General features: G+C 41.1%; 1 protein-coding gene across 5 annotated transcripts in view; it reads left to right on the forward strand.

Moving 5' to 3' along the window:
• The window catches only part of LOC149321282 (receptor-type tyrosine-protein phosphatase gamma), a 742038-nt gene that overhangs the window by 28513 nt on the left and 693023 nt on the right, over positions 1-20502 (forward strand). The window lies entirely within an intron of this gene.

The following is a 20502-nucleotide window of genomic DNA, read 5'->3' on the forward strand; positions in this document are numbered from 1 at the left end:
AGTTACTGTCACCTGGCTCCTAAAATGGAATGCCAGCCTTCTTAAGGCGTTGCAGCCTTTGTCAGAGGAGGTACAAACTCAGTCCCACTTGTCAGGGAGCACTGTTTTGTGGATTTCTAATTACGTAGATTTTCAAAAGGCCATGTGTCACAAGATTTAAGTGTCCCAATTGATTCTTGTTCTGTAGAGCTCTCATTTTTAAACATGCAAAGTTTGACTACAGTGCTAAGCAAATAGAAACCCAAGAGATAGCAGAGAAATATGCGAGACGTGAGAATAGTGTGCTCACTTAGAGTCATAGAGATGGAAGGGAGGAGTTAGGCCCTTACTCCTGGTAAATAAAATTCCCTGCCATGTAGGAATGCCCAGTTAAAACAGCCCCAAAAGATGGCCATCCAACTATGTTTAAAGACCTCCAAAGTATATAGCCCTCCAAAACAATCTACTCCATTGTTAAAAAGCTCTTACTACCTAGAGGTTCTTCCTAAATTTTGAGTGGAAGCTTTTACTTGTCCTTGTCCTATATAGAGTTTAGCTAGCAGCTTTTGTGTTTTGGTTCTTGTTATTGATTGTCAGATAATATTTTTGGCCATGATATGCCACTCATTGCATGCATTCCCAAATCCTGTGATCACACTATTGCCACTAGTTTGGATAAATCTTTTTTTTTTAACTAACCAAAAATAGTATACACATTTCAAAAGTTACCAATCCGGTATATCGCTTTTTGGGATGTATTACTGTTAAATTCACTTTCTGAAACAAACCCATAGGGCTAATCTGTATGTCTTTTTTAAAACATTGCCTGTCAATCGTGCCTTCTTCAGGAATGACAACCACAGTAAAGTACTCAGCCATATTAAAAAGTACATAGGCCTGTTACAGACAGGCCAAAATAAAGCTGCTTCGAGTCACTTTGGAGGTATGGTATTTCAATGATACATGAGTCCTAAGAGTCTGGAAGCTGCACCAAAGCTGCACTCCAGTCTTTAGGACTGGAGCGTAGCTTTGGTGCGGCTTTTGGACTCTTAGGATGCATGCATCATTGAAATACCATACCTCTAAAGTGACTCGAAGCAGCTTTATTTTGGCCTGTCTGTAACAGGCCTAAGTCTCTTTCCCTCTCAAAGAAAGTGAGTAATGTGGTGTGTGAGTATAATGGGGAGGGGAATGTAAAAATTTGGCCTGTGTTTGAAGCTTGACACTTGCTGCTCCACACCCAGAAAATATGTTCTTGGCTCATGTTGGAGAGAATTCTCTTGTCTTTCTGATAAGCTAGAAATGAATTACGGTATGCTGTTTTGCCAACAGCCTCAGTTCTTTATACAGTATGGACCACTTGATCCAGCATACTATATAATGTATAGTAAAGCAAGGAATCAATAAAGCCATTAGCCAGCTCTCTGTCTAGCGAGAAACATTGATGAATCAGTCCATATTTCCCCTGGGTCTATTTAGTGACTTATGTCAGAGGAGAAATAAGTAGTATAAACAAAAGTCTGACCCTGTTCGAGCAGCTCTCCTTCCTGCGACTGTAAAGCAGATAACAGCAGTGTGCCTCTGTTTTTTGCACCCTAGTACTCCCCTCTCCTGTGCAAGTATAGAGCAGCACAAATCTGTGCTTCTCTTCTTTGTGGTTTTTGGGCCAGTTTTGCAATACTTGCAATTATGAATACAGTTTTACAATAGCTGTCATTTCTAAATTTAACACTGAATGACAAGACTGTGAGACTTTGGAAATACTCTGACCCAAAAATCCACAACAACCTTCAGATAGTACAGCAAAGTTTATTGGAGGACTTGGGATTAAGTATTCTTGCCACGTCTTTGTCGAAACTGAGGAGCTCTGAACTTAGCGGTTCTTCAAATTTCATTTGCAGATCAGCAGCAAACTATAGCAGCCACTGAACTCTTTGCCCCCTACTTCTGTTCCCATGACAAGTGAAAGTCCCCTTGCTTCCTTAAAACACCTTTTATGACACAGAAACTATACATATTCAGCACTGGAAAGAGCAAAGCTTTCATGTTTCCCCTGGTGCAGTAGAGACAGCAGTCCTTACAGCAGGAGAAGGGAGCTCTCAGTCCTCCATATACTGAGGAACTATCACTTCTTCTGTGTCTCCCCATTGGCTAGGCTGCCTACAGCTGGTGGGATTTTTAATTCATAGCTTCACCATTCCTGTCATATGGTCTGCTGGTATACGTAATCAGTTAGGTTTACCTAATGAAGAACTTCCCTTATGGCTTGGTATCTGTACCATCAACCAGGTAATGAGTCTGTCTGCAGATCTTTCTGAGCCATCTGAAATACAAAAAATATAGGATGAAATTCAGTGTTGCATGAGTGAACTCCCATTTATGCAATACCATTTTCTCTTCCTTTTCACATAGCCCTAGTTAGGACTTAATCCCTCTGTTAATTCCTATATTAGTGGGTATTGGATTATAACCTAAGTACAAGTTGGCTGATTGTAATGGTGAGAGGATAAATGTACAGGCTTGGTTTGAATACAGTTGGCCCTCTCTATACACAGATTCTGCATCTATGGAGGTAACAATCCACAGCATGAAACTATTCAAAGAAAAAAATCGAAAAAGCAAGCCTTAATATAGCCATTTTCTAAATAAGAGACACCATTTTACTACACCACTGTATATAATTGGACTTGAGCATTCATGGATTTTGGTATCCATGGGGGGTGGGTGGGGGGGGTGGGATCATGGAACCAGATCCCAGCAGATACCAAGGGCCCACTCTATCTCATCACGTCAGCACCATTTTCATGCCTCATTCTCACAAGATGCTTGCAGATTGGAATTGCAGTTTGAACATGTCATTGAAGCATTCATAAACACATCATTGAACAAAGTGGGGCTTTTGTTGTTATTGCCATCAAGCCAAATTTGACTTTAAATTTATGAATTATGAACTTTTAAATAACAGATAATTATTTATTCAAATAAATTATTTAAAATGGTCTTCAAAGTTAACTTCCTGGAGTTTCTTTTTGTCTCCCAGAGCCTGCATGGCTAAGGGAAGAGCAATGGCCTCTGCCTACATGGATATCCCTATGAACCATCTAAACTGATAATAATTGTAACACATTGACAACATGTAGGCATATGACTCCAATATCATCATTTTTTCTTCCTCCTGTTTGATTGTTAACACCTTTGCCTGATGAAGAAGCAAGTTGAGCTTTGAAAGCTTGCATCGTGTATTTCATGCAATTTGGTTGGCCAATGTATCACTGTTTTGTGGATTTTGGATGTTGTTGTACTGTAAATGAGAGACCGCCTTAAATCCCTTGTCATTAACTGCCCTACTCAGATTTTGCAAACTCTAGACCATGGCTTCCTTGATTTAAACAATCCACATGTAAGTGCGGTTTCTCTCATGCAGCCTTCCATTTTACCAAATTGAACCTTTTCCACTAAGTCTTGTCATCTCATGGTGTGGCCAAAGTATGACAGCCTTAATTTATCTTCTACTAAGTAAATAAGCATAGGTTTGCAATATAAAGTAATCCTTTTAACACCAGCTAGAAAAAGTGATAAGAAATAAAAGAAATGTATTTTTGAATCAAATAGCCACGTACTTGTTGAATGGGGTATAACACTGAAAAGCAAATATTGGATTCCTAAGTGAGCATTATAATCTATGTTAAAACGGTGCTAATGGGTAGAGTTGCGTAGAGTAAGATTGAAACAAAACAAAAAGCTCACTCTTAGGCCACTGAACTCCCCATTGTCTTAACTATGCTACCACAGTTGTAATGTATTTGTAACAAATGCTGACTCAAGAAGAATATAAAAACAGTTCAGTGTATGAAGCAGCTAGGGGTTACAAAGACAATAAATTATCAAGTGAAACAGTACTGTGAAAATGAATAGCACTGGGCAGCAACAAGAGACACCTGGAAAGTCAGAAAGAGGAAATGGGTATCAATGTCTTGCAGTAGAGTATGAAGGTTGGAGACCAGGGTTCAACCCCCGCTCAGCCATGGAAACCCACTAGAGCAAATCACACTATCTCAGCCCCAGAAAGGCAAAGGCAAGCCCCTCAGAACAAATCTTACTTAAAAACCTCATGATAGATATGCTTTAGAGTTGTTGTAAGTAGGAAAGGACTTGAAGGGTCACAACAACAAGAGGAGCGACAAAATAAAGTAATAATTGCTGTTTCGGTCCATCACAAAAGAAAGAAAAAGACTGGGTAGCTGGAAAAACTTGATGTTTTTAAGAGCACATACTTAAAACTGTTTGACCCAACTGCACAGCCTTTCTTTTATTGCTTTTCCTGTGTAGTAATGGCTGGGTGAGTCTTTCTGTGAGGAAAGTGGGACAGGCAGGCCAGGGGCCCCTTTCGTAAAACACAAGTATAGTGCTGTGATTCCACAACTAACAGATAAGGTTCCATCCTATAGAAAGTTGGAATTTGCAGTTTAGAGAAGGGTATTTGGAATTCTCCAGCAGAGGACTCCAGTGCCTCGCCAGGATTCCATGAGCTGGAGCAATGGCAGTTAATTGTATGGTGTGAAAGTACCCCAGGTTTTTTTTTTTTTAAAGAAGCCAGTGTTCCCTCTAATGGCTAGCAGCAAGCCAATGTCATCTGTATTGGCCAGCAATGAAAGAGAGTCTGCTTCATGCTTCCAGAGATCAACATGGTGATATATATGGTGTTATACTCCCCCCCCCCCCAAAATAAGTGAAGATTAGCTCAGATAGGTTTGAAATATAGTTTGAGTGTTCCCTATCTAAGGATGTGGTAGTTTAGTGGTTAAGATGCTAATTCTGACTATTGTAAGATTGGAAAGTTGGCAGTTTGAGGCCCGAGTGCTGCATGGTGAGGTGAGCTCCCATTACTAGCCTCAGCTTCTGCCAACCTAGCAGTTCAAAAGCATGCAAATGCAAGTAGATAAAGAGGCCCCATTTCGGTGGGAAGGCAACAGCATTCATGGCATTAATGTTGGCCACATGACCACGTGGGCTGTCTTCGGGCAACATTGACTCTTTGGATCAGTAACGGAGATGAGCATCTCCCCCTACAGTTGGTTATAACTAAACATTCATGTCAAGGGACTACCTTTACCTTTATCCCCTATCTAAATACTTGGAACTAGAAGTGTTTTGGATTTCAGATTATTATTCCTTTTTATTATTATTATTTTGGATACCTAAAGGTGGGACCCAACTCTAAAGACAAAATTCATTTATGTTTTATATACATAGTATACATGTAGTTTTATATAGTGTTTTTAATAATTTTGTACATGCCACAAAGTTTGTGTACCACCAGAAAGTAAAGGTTTCAGCCAGCCATTGTTTTCGGTTTTGGAGTATTTTGGAATTTGGAATTTTGGGTAAGGGAAGACTCAACCTGTATTTCATGAGCAGATCTAGGTAAGCAGAAAAAGCACTGAGTAAAATAAAGTGGTTTCATTATTATATCTATATTTTAAAAATTATTTTGCTATAGCATGTTTTAAAGGGAGATCAATCTAAAACTAATAGATCTGTGAAAACATAGAATGAGAAACATATTATAACTTTTCAGAGATGAGGGGGTGAATGGAATTTACTCTTCCAGTGTTCCTTTCATACTAATTGTAGATTGCATAGGAAAAAGAAAAGAAAAGCTAATCGGAGAATATTTTCAGGTACAATGGCGAGGAAGGAAATGCAAATATTGGTATGCCCACGCAGTAACAAATCCCTCTAATTCTTTGTTTAGTGGTATAAAAAGAATCCCACAATCCCTGCAGGGGTACTTTGCTTTGTGCAAAGCAAAATATTCCCAGCCACTGGGAAGTATTAATATCCTGCCAAGCAGAAGGAACCAGTCCCCTGTATACCAAGTTTTCATTTTTAAGTAGGCATCATGATGTGTTAAATATTTAGGTATTAATATTCCCTCATGGCTGGATCGTAATTTGAAATGAATTATCTGGCTCCTCAGCTGTCACAATTAGAACTAGACATGCTGAGGTGAAAGGGATCATCTGTTTTCTTGAACTGGAAGAGGAGGTGTTTGGCACACAAATGGAGTCATCCTCCCAATGAATTACCTATTGAAATCCATTCCAATTACTGTACCAAGTAGATTTTTTCCCCTCTTTGTAATGAGATTTAACAGAGAAAAAAGAGAGAGGAGAGACAGCAAGGTGTCAAATGCCTGGAGCTCTTTAAGAAAAAGAAGTATGAGTTAAAAGCCAGCCTTTATCTTTCTTGAAGGTTCAGATAGGACAGCTTCTGTTTTCAGCATAAATGTCTATTTCACCTTTATGGCCTCAGGTTATTTCCTTTACTGACATATCACTATACATGCCTGTATCTCTCCTCAGAGCTACATCTAATGTCTTGCCAGGAATTACCAAAATCTTGCATAGACACAACCATCAGATTTGGAAGTGGGGAAGTGAAGCACATATGGTGATGAATGTGGGGTGGAATAAGCACATTCTGTGGACCCAGGACTCATTCATACTACAGAATTATAGTGATATTATTACATTACAGTTCTGATGAGAAATCTGTCAGAACTGAATATGGAAAAACAGAATGGCTCCCAGTTGACAAAGGGGTCAGGCAAGGATGCAATCCTATCACCCTGTTTGTTCAACGAATATCATACGAAGAGCAAATTCAGAGTTGGAGGAAGAAAGAGTGAAGATAGGAGGAAGGAACATCAACAATCGATATGCAGACAACACCATACTACTAGTGGAAACCAACAACAACTTGGAACAATTACTTAGGAAGGTCAAAGAAGAAAGTGCTAACACAGGCTTACTGCTAAACATAAAGAAAACAAAAATAATGACCATGAAAGGTTTATATAAAGTCAGCCTAGATAACGAGAGAATCAAAACAGTTAAAAGATTCCCCACACCTTGATGAATCAAACATTGAATAAAACATTGATCAGAATGGAGAATGCAGCCAAGAAATCAAAAAATCACCAGGAATGAAAGAACTAAACAAGATCCTAAAGTGTAAACATATACAACTGAGCACTATAGTCAGCCCAAGCCATTGTATTCCTCATTACCATGTATGGATGTAAGAGCTGGACAGTGAAGTATGAGTTTCTCAAAAACAAGTTATGCCAGACTAATCTGATCTCCTTTTTTTGATAAAATTACCAGCTTGGTAGATGAAAGGAATACTGTGGATATAGCATATCTTGATTTCAGTAAGGCATTTGACAAGATCCTCCATGATATTATTACAAGCAAGCTAGTCAAATGTGGCCTAGACGATGCAGCTGTTAGATGGATTTGTAATTGGTTGACTGGCCGAACCCAAAGGGTGCTCAAACAATGACTCCTCTTTGTCTTGGCGAGGAGTGACCAATGGGGTGCCAGTACTATTCAACATCTTTATCAGTGACTTTGATGAAGGAATAGAGGGCATGCTTATCAAATTTGCAGATGACACCAAATTAGAAGGACTAGCTAATTTAGTAGGTCTAAGGACTAGGGTGATGATGGTGGAAGACTCAGAGTGAATCCGACTGAACACAGGCTAGAGCTCACTGGAAAGCCTATGCCATGGAAGTGGTGTCAGCAAAGAAACTATACTTCTTTGCCACCATTGTGTCTGTGTAGTGTCATCCAATGGAGCTGTTTTGAGTTGCCAGGGGCTTTTTACATTCTGGCCCCCAAGAAAGACCACTCAACAGCTCTCTGTGAAGAATCTTGAGTTCTGTATTGTAGTTTGTTGAGGTATTGGAGTGCTCTGACTTAGAATTCTTAAATTGCTAATCCCAAAATTTCATAGGATGGAATTGTGGCAATTACAATGGAATAATAGTGCTATAGTTCTATAGTATCAATAAGGGTCAGGTGTGGAAATCATGTGATCCATTAGATAGTTTGGACTAAAGCTTCCACAGTTCATCAGCATTTGCTATGCTAACTTGAGTGTCTGGCACTTGTAATCAAACAGTGCCTGGAGGGCTACATGAATCTCATCCCTGATGCAGACTAACAAATGATTTTGGGTTTATCCAAGTGCTTCTGATTTCGGTGGCCAAAAAGCCCTGCTACCTTGAAACCAAAGTTAAGGCTCACACCCTCAGACCTAGGACATTAGAAAATAAGGGTAATGTCTTAATAAGCATGTCCTGATATCATTAATGATGCTGCATCATATGATAAATTGTGCTTGGTTGCAGCTTCTTCTCCATATCATGACACTTTCTCTCGTTCCTTTTGGCCTATATCCAAATGGGGGATGCAGAGTGCTTGGGGTCAGCAAAGATGCCCCACTTCTCTTTGTCCTGGAGTGCTTGATAAAGCACCTGAACATTCTTACCACATTGCTAAGGGAATCCTGTGTTTTGGTACATTCCTCTTTTTTGAATATACACCTTCTCACTACTGTTTAACCCATTCCCTCATATACAGATTTAAGCAAGGAATTAGCATGATTCAACTTTTTTGTTGTTAACCACCCTTGAGTCAATCTCAACTCATGGTGACGCAGAACGATTATCTCTTTGCATGTAGTGCCCTATACGTCATAGGTTTTTCTTGGTTTTATTTGCACAGAAATACATTATTTTTTATGTCAGATTCCCATTTTCTGTGATGATGTTGATGTAGACTGGTAACTCAGAGACAAAACAATAGATTCAAAGCCCCTCATTTGAATTCTACCTCTTCTGTGAATTCATTAGGGGACTTTGGGAAAGATACCCTCCTTCATCTTTGTTCCCCAAGCTGCCATATAGGGAACACTAATGATTTACCTTGCAAGATTGTTGTAAGGATTTAATCTAAATCAATGGTTCTCAGCTTTTGCCTCTTCAGATGTTGTAGATGTCACTACCCAGAAGCCCCAGCTAGCATACCCAAGTGCTCAGAGTTTCTGGGAGTTGAAGTCCCTAGCATCTGGATACCCAAAGCTTGAGAACCATTGCTCAAGATAGTAAATGTGAAACACTTGCCATATTATGACTCCATATCAGGACAATTATGACTACAGTTTTATCACCACCATGTACTTATAAAGTCCCATGTTCAGTTCGTGGCATATGCTGTTTAAGAGGTTCTGTTAGGTGGTGTCATGAAAAACTCTGTCTGAGTTTCAAATGCTACAGAACTGCTGCCAGTGAAAGTATAAAAAAATTGGTCTGGAAGGCCAATTCTCACATAAGGTTGCTTCCTATATTCTTAGGACCTAATGTATTTATCCTTTCCAATGCTCTATCCAAGAATGTGAATACAGTATTTGCTTTTTTAGGTGAACATGGAATAAGACTTTTGACATGTGTGGCAGGGATGTGAGGCTCTGAACCCCCTATTCTAGGAAGGCTTGACTAGTTCCCATGCTGTCATCTTTTTGACTGCAGGCAAGGGTTTTCCAGTGGATTTTTGATCATTGACTGGTTATTGAGGAGAGAAAGGACTTTTAATGTTGGTGCTTTGCTTAAAAAAAGTAAAGTGTATTTAAAGTTTAAAATTTAACAGTGTTTTAATATTGTGCCATTTTTTTTAGCATTTTTCACATGTTAAACTATCATACATGTTTATATACATGTTTAAATCATGTTGTATGCTGTTTCAAGTCCAGGAAATAATCAAATATTTTTAAAGGTAGGATGTGACATAAGTACAAATCAGAGCTTGGAATTTAATTTAATTTTTTTGGACTATACCTCCCAGAATCCATGGCGAGAAACCATGCTTCCTGGGAGATTTTGGAAGGTACAGTGTAAAAAAGGGGGTTTCTCCAAGCTCTGGTATAGATCCAGTGTTGTCTGCTTAAAAAGCAGTTATTCCTGCACTTTTATCTGTTCTTGGCAGATTAGAAAATTCACAACGTGTGCTCCAGAATCTAAAGGACCGAGGGACTATCTTCCCACATGAGTAGATACTGGTACCTTTTTAATTAAAGGTGCATGTGCATATCAAGAGAAGACACTCTGCTTAAATTAGATAAGCCGAATATGACAGTATAAAAAGAGATTCACCAAGTAAAAGGTTATTAAGCTACCCTGTAAAGTCAATACACATCTCTAAAAATTGAGTGCTGCTAGGATATTTAATCTTGGTACAGTAAGCCATTTTCTCCCACTTTATTACTATTATGAAAGAAACCTTTCTTTGCCTTTAAAGATAAATAGTCTTTGTGTAATTTGACTTCAAGGTATGCAGTTGTTAAAGGTGGAGATCTCATCCTGATACATTGTCTGCTTTTTTCCATTGCCTGATATTGACACAATTTAAAGTGCCTTTACGATTGCAGGCCCTTGCCGGTCTCATGATCTTAAGGAGATCGCTTTTGCGTCTGTAATGATGATCACTCTATAGATCTTGTCAGTGAGGCAGGATGGCCTCCTTTTGCTTGCTTCTTGTCAAGGTATACACAGTTAATTGCTCATCAGAGTTCTTCTTTTTTGCAGTCTACATTGGGTAGAGTGTTCTTTTCTGATGTCATTTCTTTTTACACTGCCAGAGGCTTTGTGTTAATGGAGAATCAAGAATGTGGCAGGTTTAAGGTTTGTCAGTGTGTAATCTCAGATCTGTGAAAATGTATTTTAGTATGGATTGTGTTTTTAATACTCTGGTTATAATGCTAAGGTTTTTTTAATACTGCTGAGAAAGAACTGGACAAATGGTAAATAATTCTAAATATATGTAGATTATTTTGCATTTGAGCTCAGTATTCTTTGGAGAATAGCTTCAGAATCCCCCAGACAGCATGACTAGTGACTAGACAGTTATGAAAGCTATAAGCCAAACAACAACAACAACAAAACAAAAACAAGCATATAGCTGTTGTTGAAGGCTGGCATCTGCTTGGACCTACCTGTATAGTTAGGTGTCAGCATGACAAAAATGGCCATGGGCACATCTGTGGGGTGGGAAAGAGAGAAAAGTCAAAAACAGTGGTGACAGAAGAAATCCATGGACTCTGAGCTGCTACTTTGTCCAGGGCATGACTTCAGTAGTGGTGTGGGGTGTCCTCACAACCAGGTTGCTCTGGAAAGGATGGTTTGGAGAACAGCTGGTACTGTAAACAAAATCCAGTGGATTGTTTTTCTCTCTTTAATATTCTTAGATGTGTGTATGCAGAAGTTACACAGAAAATGCATTTAGAAAAAACAAACTTGTTGGAGAGAGCTGTAGTGCTTAAACAAACTGGAAACCCCGGGATTCCACAAGATAAAGCAATGATAGGCCTTTTGAGTGGAAATGTAGTGCTATAATTGTGTTATGTGAAAGGGCCCATTTTTTTTTTAGGCGTTAAGTGACACGTCCATGCAGTCTATACTTAAGATTGAAGAGATTTCAGCAAACTGTGCTCTGTCTTTCTCTCTCTCTCTCTGTGTAAGCCTGGGCTGAAAACATGTTTGCAGCATCCAGAGAACCATATGGAAACTGCCAAGTATCTGAATCTGAACGTACTCAGTCTCATAGCATATGTGACTTTGAGGGTGTGCCAGTTTAAGAAATCTTCATTCATTTCATCCCTGTGTAGGAAAAACACAGATTTTATATCACACCTTTCTTCAGACTGGTTAATGGCAGAATCAGAATGTTAATCTTTGTCCTAAATCTTACTGTTAGTCCCAACTAGAACACACCCATTCAATCAGTGGTAACTTAATAGGTCAACATTCTTGTAAGTTCCATTGAACCAATCAGTCTATTCTAGATGTAACTAGTAATACAGTTCAGGACTGTGTCTTTCTTTGCTCTCTCGCTTAACAGAAATTATTTTATGAATCTACTGCCTTTAAATAAATATTTACACAATAGTTTATAGCAAGAAAGAAAATACTGTAATACCATGATTATAAAGCCAATTAAAAAAAACTAAATTGATGAAACAGAAAATAAAAGATAACAGCATTTAAAAATTCTATGTATGCATAAAAGCCCAGTAGACATTTTAAAAGCTCCAACCCCATTTTAACTTCAGGCAGCAGATATCCAATATCATATGTAGCTTTGCCCTCAGTGAGGCCTTAACTATTTGGCTATTTCAGTAATATAATGTAGTCAATAGACTAATCCATGGGAATTACAAGTTTCTATAAGTATTCAGTTGTATAAAAATTGTTTTGTTAAAAGTGTGATGTAGTGGTCTAAGTGTTGGACTATGACTCTATAGACCAAGATTTAAATCCTGGCTTGGCCAGGCAAACCCACTTGGTGACCCTGGGCAAGTCACACTGGCGGGTTACAAACCGCCACTTACGACGCGCTCCGTGTGTGCTAGGGTTAGGAAGGGGCGTGGTAGGGTTAGGAAGAGTTGCCCCTTCCTAACCGGCCCCGGCCCCAACATTCGCGGAGTGCGTCGTAAATGGCGGCGCCCATCCACATGGGCGCCACCATTTTGACGTCTTGGATGCATAGCGTCCAGACGTGTCATGGTGGAAGTGACGCCGCGAGGGCGCGCTTTGCCCCTCGCGGCGCCACTTCCGCATTTTGAAAAGGAGCGCCATTTCGGTGCTCCTTTTTCGCTGCGCCGGGAAGCCTCGCGGTCTGGCCGCTGGGGCTTCCCTCCGCAGCGAATGGTGGTGGCGGCGGCGGCAGACCGCCCGCTTGAGGGCGGTCTGTAATGCACCACTATTTCAGACTCAAGAGGAAGGCAATGGCAATGGCAAACTCCCTCTGAAGAAACTTGCCAAGAAAATTTCATGATATTTTAGAGTTAGGGTTATCATAGCCGCTCTGATAGCCTTGGCTGAAGTGCGGGGTATAAATAAATAAATAAATAAATAAATAAATAATAATTATTATTATTATTAGTCAGAAATGATTTGAAAACACAACAACAACAAGTTAAATTTACTTTCAGTGTAACTATGATTAACAATTGCATTTAAAAATATTTATTTCTTATTTTTAGAAGAGCACTCCATATGGATTTTCATCTTTCAGGCTCCTTGGCAGTGAATGAGAAGCACACTACACTCTTAAAAAGACATCCGCTATGTAAATAGGCTTTTCACCAGAGGGAAGCTATTTTAATTATTATTCATTGGATTATAAAGTAGAAACCCCCCCATCATTTTAAAATCTTTGATGGAAACAATCTCACTCTGCCATTTGGGAAGCAGCAAACATTCGTGCTCCTGCAGAATGTTTTCTAAAAAGACTGAAGTGCCAAATGAGGTTATGCAAAGAGAGGTATTATTTTTCCCTCAGACACTCAGTGGCCTTAATGAAAGGATTCTAATTAGCCCTGCTAAAAACTATCTGTGCAAATCTCTGCGCTGTAGAGAAAAGAATGGACCTTCAGAATGAGTGGCAGGTTTTTTCTTCTTGAGTGGTCTCTGCTCCTTTTATAATCTAAACTTCATTCCTTGTGATCCTTTTGTTTACTTGTTTCGGTGTGCACTGCTTTATTATGGTTTTTTTAGGACACTGTGACATTATACTACATTGCTGAGCATAGCTGTGGCTCCCAGTAACCACCTTGAGGACTCATTGTTCTGCTGTGATAAGTCCTGCCCATGGCCGGACTTGGTTGGAAGGGTGGGGGGAATTGAAGTGTCTGGCTATGTTCCTCACCTGGGTTGCATACTGCTTGCTGTTCCCCATAGTCACATGCAGACTGAGGATGCCAATACCAACTGGGGTCCTCCAGAGGTCCCAGTAGATGGTTCGATAGCGGTGTTATTACAGTGCCACATTGAGTCCTGTGGGGAGAGGCTTTGGCCATTGTGGAGGGAGGAAGAGAATACCAGCCTCTGTAACAACAAGAACACCCCCAAACAAACCGATATGCAAGTCTAATATCAAATTACATTTGCATATGTCACTAATAGAATGCCTGACTTTGTTTGACAATGGCTAATTTAATCAACATAAGGCACGCATTTTATGTTAGTGTGTGTGTGTGTGGGGGAATTCAGCATCTTTGGGAGGAATGCAACAAGGAAGATATAGAATACAGGGTTCTATAGTCAGGCATTATGGAAAGGAAGTATTAGCTGAAAGACAACTGATGACATTCACACACACTCTTGTTAAGATCTCTGCCTTGAGCCAGCTTGCTGGTTCTCTATAAAATTTGTGAAGAATATATTTTGTCACTGGCTAGTAGCAGTACTGGGGATATGCAACCCATAATAGGTTTCAGTGGCAGCATATAGTTCAAAATAGATTGCTCAGGATCAATAAAGGTGAAGGATTATTGCCTTCTTATCTGTTTTTTGGGGCTGCATCTGTACTGCAGAAATAACCCAGTTTGACACCACTTTAACTGCCATGGCTCTGTGCTACAGAATTCTGGGAATTGTAGTTTGTTGTAGCACCAGAGCTCTGTGACTACAAATCCCAGAATTCCATAGCACTGTGCCATGTCAGCCAAAGGGGTGCCAAACTGGATAGTTTCTGCAGGTCCAGCTCCATCAGGGCCAGCCTGAAGGAAGGAGACTCCGCCCTCCATAACTGCCATCCGCCGGCCTGAGAGGGAGTTCACCAGGCAGGTCCAGCTCAATCAGGACTAGCCTGGAAGAAGGAAGAGCCCTCCCTCCAATCCATCTGCCTTGGTCCAGGCCTCAGAGGAAGAGAAGAACCACTGGACCTCATCCCCTTTCCCTCCACCATTCCCTTCTCCTTTTGTTTCGTGTCTTTTAGATTGTAAGCCTGAGGGCAGGGAACTGTCTGATTAAAAACAATTGTAAGCTGCCCTGAGAGCCATTAGGGCTGAAGGGCGGGATATAAATGTCAGGGATGATGGGAGTTGTGGCTCTTCACCTCTGGCCTGGAACTCACCACCTGGTTGTGCACCACGCTGACCAGTTTTGGCCAGTTGTTATATCTTTGCAAGAGTTGCAGAGAACAGGCTGAAGACCCCGACAAACTCTCTAAGCCTTCTCACTCTTGCTTCCACAGAAGTCTTCACCCTTCTTCCACCAGGGTCCTGCTGGTTCTTGTAGCTTCACCCAAGACACCAGACAACTCAGTAGTCTTATATAAAAGATCTACTTTATTCTACTATATACACAGCTCCACAACAATACTCAACTCCTCACTCTACTACCCACTGCTACTACCCACAAAATGCATTGGGATCTATAGTCATTATTATAGTCAAAGCATGGTACCACCCACTGTGGTCTGTTTCCACCCAGTAGGCGTGTACATCATTCCCATTGGTTCTCTTTGTTCATCCTACAATTAATGATTTCATCATCTCAGCCTTGACCACTTTACAATTGTCAGGTGTGTCCAATTATTCACTATGCATTTCTTGTCCTTGGCACTCAGAACTTGTTAATTGTATTACCATTCACACCTGTGTGGTTCTCCATTGGCTTCTGCTGAGTCACTCTGACTCTCACATACATGTTTTATTTCAATCACTGTATGTCCCATGTTGCTTTTTCCTTAACAATAAATACCTAAATAAATAAATAAAAACAAATAAGTATGGATGCAGCCTAGGTGTATTTCTGGGGGTGGGGGGGCGGCGGCAAATAAACAAGTTCTTGAATTAGGTAGACATTTGGTCTGATCCAGCATGACACTTCTAAATCTCACTTAAATATCTCTGGTGGAATGGAAGAGGATTCATTAGCTCATCTATAAGACCCTAACTCCAAGAACCCAGGATATTGAATGCTTCCAGCTTCTCTAATCTATATAGGAGAAATGTCTCAGAGCTCTCTGACTCCTGTGGCTGAATAAAACGAGTACTGATGAGAAGTTGAAGGTTTTCACGGCTGGCATCCATAGTTTTTTGTGGGTTTTTTGGGTTATGTGGCTGTGTTATGAAAGAATTTATTCTTGACATTTTGCCTGCATCTGTGGCTGGCATCTTTAGAGAATGGTGGCATGGAGCATGGAGTACCAGTCTTAGTGTCCACTGGTGGCAGTGCTTCTGACTGAAAGGGGCAGTGCTTCCTTCTGGAAGGGGTGTACCTAGGGGTGCCATTAGTCAGGACCTCCAAACCGGGACAAATATAGGACAAAATTTTCAAATGTAGGACCTTTTTTGGGGGGGTCCTACATTTGAAAAAGAGCCTCGCTGAGGGGAGGATTCCTTCTGCGCTTGGGCTCCATTCGTGGAGCCCAAGCGGAGAAGGAATCCGCCCCCAGGGAGGCATTCTTTTCCCCTTGGGCTCCGTTTTTGCCAACGGAGCCCAAGGGGAAAAGAATCCCTCTGCTCAGCGAGGATTCCTTCTCCGCTTGGGCTCCGTTCACGGAGCCCAAGCGGAGAAGGAATCCGCTCCCTTTCCCGGCCTCTGTGGAGGCTTGGCCTTCACAGACGCCTGGAAAGAGGGAGGAGAGCGCCCGCAATCGTGGCGATCGCGGGCAGCCCCCTCCCTTTCTTGGCCTCTGTGGAGGCTTGGCCTTCACAGAGGTCGGGAAAGAGGGAGCAGAGCCAAGCCGCCTCCCTCGGCGGAGGAGGCCAAGCAGGGAACGGGCCTTGCTCATGCAAGGCTCCTTTCCCTGCCTGGCGTCCGTCGCAGGGGGGGCGTCCTGGGGGCGGGGCCAAACCGGGGTGGGAATGTGCAGACCCGCCCCAAACCCGGAAAGTCCCGCCCCCAGGCGGGATATGGCATCCCTAGGTGTTCCCTGCCCTTTCTCGAGCGCCTTCACACAGCCTCTTCCTGCATTCTTCCTCAGGGAGAACTGGGCTGAAGGAAGGAGGGGCGTGGAGGCGCACATGGCTTGCTTGGCTCCTTCCTGTGGCCTGGTTCTCCCATGGAAAACTGGGCCTCGGCAAAGAGGAATAGGGGCACGTCCCTTCTGGCTGGACATCCCAGTCCCTTCCAGCCGGAAGCACTGGGGATGGGGCAGGGGGTTCATCTGGGTGTCAACCGGTGCAGTACGCACTCGCCACCCCCACCCCTATTATTATTATTATTATTATTATTATTATTATTAAACTTTATTTCTAAAGCGCTGTAATTATACACAGCGCTGTACAAAGTCGGTAAAATTAGAGAGAATATAAAAGCCTGCCCAAGGCGTACATTCTAAAATAATAACAATTAAAAGAGGAATAGTTAAAATTACCATAGTGATGCTACTGGCATGGAGGTGTGTGGGATATGCACACACACACCACACCCACACACAATGTGAAACCCTTTGTTGAGAGGAAGTGATTTTCATGTTAAACTGTGTGTTGGTCTGTTGGTGAGTACTGTTTTATAGACTGCATGATATATAATCTAAGTTCACCATGGAGCTGTTTCTTTAGTTTAAAAAGGGGAGACACATTGGTTTCTGCAGATGCCTTTAGAGAGGACAGGCTGTTGATGTTTTTGATTATTTATTTATTTACTGTATTCATACCCTGCTCTTCAGCCAGAAAGGCTTTACATATGGTGACTTCTATGGGAGATTGTTCCTGCATACTAAATTATGATGTACATATTTATTGCTTCTGTTTGCAAAGCATGCATGGAACTGGCATGTATGCACTCCCTACTAGAATGGCACAGTGTTTGTGTGTTGGACTACAACTCTGGAGACCAAGGTTCAATTTCCAGCTTGGTCAAGTCAAATGCTCTCAGCCTGAGGGGAACAAATTTTGCCAAGAAAATCCCATGATAGGGTTGCTTTAGGGTTGCCATATGTCAGAAATGACTTAAAGGCACACAACAACAATGATAACTAATTACTTACTAATTTTGAGGTTATGAAGAAATAAAATACATAAAAACAAATGATCACAACAAGGATGTTAGTTTTGCAGCCTTGTGAAATCTCTCTTCCATCCACAAATTCCTAAATGTGAAGTAGCACCAAAATACCAGAAGATACATATGATAGATAAAATGGAAGGACAGTTGGAAGAGGGGAGAAAGATTTTTCCCCATCTGATACCCAAACCTGGGGTTGTCTAAGGAGGCTGAGAATGATAGGAGATAAAAGAAAACAGAGCACATTTAAACTATGAAATTCATTGTCAATAGACATAGTATTTACTAGTAACTTAGATGACATTAAATAGGATGTCTCTGTTCTACCTCTGGATTCAGAAGCAATGGTGTCTTTGAATACCAGATGCTGGGGAGCAACAGTGAGAGGGAGCTCTTACCTCCATGCTATGCTTGTGGACTTCCCATAGGTGTCTGGTTGGCCACTGTTGGAAACAGCAAGCTGGACTAGATAAACTTTTGCTCTGATCCAGCAGGGCTCTTCTTATGTTCTTATGATGAGTTCTCAAAGGACTAATCAAAGCCTACCTTGCTGTGAAATGACATGAAATAGTCGCTTATTCTAGAAGGGAGTTTGGCATTCTTTTCATCGTTCTACATCATTAAAAAAGAAAGAGGAAGAGAGTGGGTTGGGTGTTCTTCTGACACTTCAGGTGCAAAAATGTGCTGCAAGTGATACCATGGAATATTCGGAAGTGACAACAGGTCAGAGATTTCCCGTCATGAGCTTTTTGATAGTGTTTTTATGCATGTGCTGCATCTTAAAATGTAGCGCATATCTCTTGAGTTAATTTTGAATGGAATGGACAAGTGAATGGTAAAGGATAAGTGTTTCCTGAGGCAGGAATTGCACTGTATGTTGTATTCCCAGTCTTGATTGGTTATTCATTTTGGCCATTGATTTGGTGTTTACACCAAATCTTTTGAAGGACAGTCCTCTCAATTTCTTCCTGTGCTCTTCTATCTGTTTGATAAAACCATCTCTGGCTGAGATCCTACCTGTTTGTATAGCTCTGTACAGTCAGCCCTCCTTATCCACGGATTCTTTATCCATGGATTAAAGCATCCATGGCTTGAAAGTATTAATAAATATGTATAAATTCCAAAAAGCAAAGCAATTTTTTGCCATTTTATTTAAGAGACATCATTTTATTATTCACTATATTTAATGGGGCTTGAATATCCATGGATTTTGGTATCCATTGGGTGTCCTGGATGATGGTGGGATTGTCAAGTGATTTGGGGAATAAAATCCAAAAGTCAGAGTAAGCCTGGGTAGATGAAACGTCCATGCCCAGAGGAAGTATATCTCAGAGTAGTAGATATGGCAGAAATAGTAAGGAAAGAATGTTTGCTTCTGTGCACTGACTTCAAATTTTCAAAGGCATATTGCCACATCTTGATTTAGAAATCAGCAATTCCCAACATTTCCCATTCCCTGATAGTGTTATACACTATCTCCCATAATCCTCAGCTGCATGGCCAATGGTCAGAATTCTTGGGAGCTATATCCAGTGTGGAGCCATTCAGAGTTTGGCCTGATCCAGGAAGGCTGTAACCTTCTTACGTTCCCTAAATACTGAGCTAAAATTTGTGTCATATCTTCCCTTTAAAAAACAGTTTTGCTTCATTTTTCTACATGGCTTTTCCTTCTGAGTAGAGTGACAAAGCTCTGAGCAATGCCCATTTGGCGAAACCCAATATATCCTATGGTTTCTCATTCTGAGCTTTCAGGGCTCACTGATTTTATTGTTTTAGTTTTCTTCTCAACAGTGAGGCCAATCCAAAGTAAATAAATATGATAGGTTAGTTTTTGTTGTTGTGTGCCTTCAAGTCGTTTCCGAGTTATGGTGACCCTAAGACAAACCTATCGCAGGGTTTTCTTGGCAAGCTTCTTCAGAGAAGGTTTGCTATTGCCATCCTCTGAGGCTGAGAGAGCTCACCCTGTGGGTTTCCATGGCCGAGCTGGGATTTGAACCCTGGTCTCCAGAGTCATAGTCCAATGCTCAAACCACTGCACCACACTGGCTCCCAACATTTACCCCTTTTAAAAGTTAAAGCTGAAGCATTCAAAAATCTAACCAATGGTTGTGGGCTGCACTTTATCCCATCTTCATTTTATTAAATTTTGGAAAGAATGTAAGGCTTCTTTTTCTATGATCCTTTTCCTCTTTCCTTCCAAGAGCCAGCTTTACACTGGGTGCATCTCCACTGTTGAAACAATGCAGTTTGACACCACTCTAACTGCCATTGCTCCATCCTACAGAATCCTGGGATTTGTAGCTTTGTGAGGCACCAGCACTCTTTGGCAGAGAAGGTTAAAGACCTTGTAAAACTGCAAATCCTGGGATTCAATACGGTAGAGCTACAGCCCATATGACATTATTTCCACAATGTAAATGTACCCACTGAGATCTGATTGCTAAGCCCACTGATACACCTTCTGTGCACAGCTATCTGCTCTTCAAAGGATGCTGGTGCCTCCCACCCCCCACCTTCCTTGCTTCACTGATTCCTGTAAGAAGCAGCTCATTAACAACAAACAGGTGCCCTTGCTTAGCTGTAGTCTTACTGCTGTGAGTCTTTGCTAATGAAGACTAGTCAAACAGAAATGGAAAGATCACAGTTTAATTTTAACATGTGGCCTTTAAATGGCCCAGAAACCTTTGGGAAGAGTGCAGGGCATGTTCAGTAGGGGGGATGAAAGAAATTGGTTGAATGACAGTACACTCAGACTTTTTTCTTCCTTGCCTCCTCCTTTCCCCAAGTACGTGAGCTGTGATAGACAGCAGTGTGTTGTCACTGGGGTAATATATAGTTGATAACAGTCCCTTCATTTGCATTGCTTTGCCTTACCTTGG

This window comes from Sceloporus occidentalis, unplaced genomic scaffold, assembly GCF_023333645.1.
Source record: "Sceloporus occidentalis isolate IW3139 unplaced genomic scaffold, rSceOcc1.0.p SCAF_1, whole genome shotgun sequence".
In the NCBI taxonomy this organism is placed as follows: domain Eukaryota; kingdom Metazoa; phylum Chordata; class Lepidosauria; order Squamata; family Phrynosomatidae; genus Sceloporus; species Sceloporus occidentalis.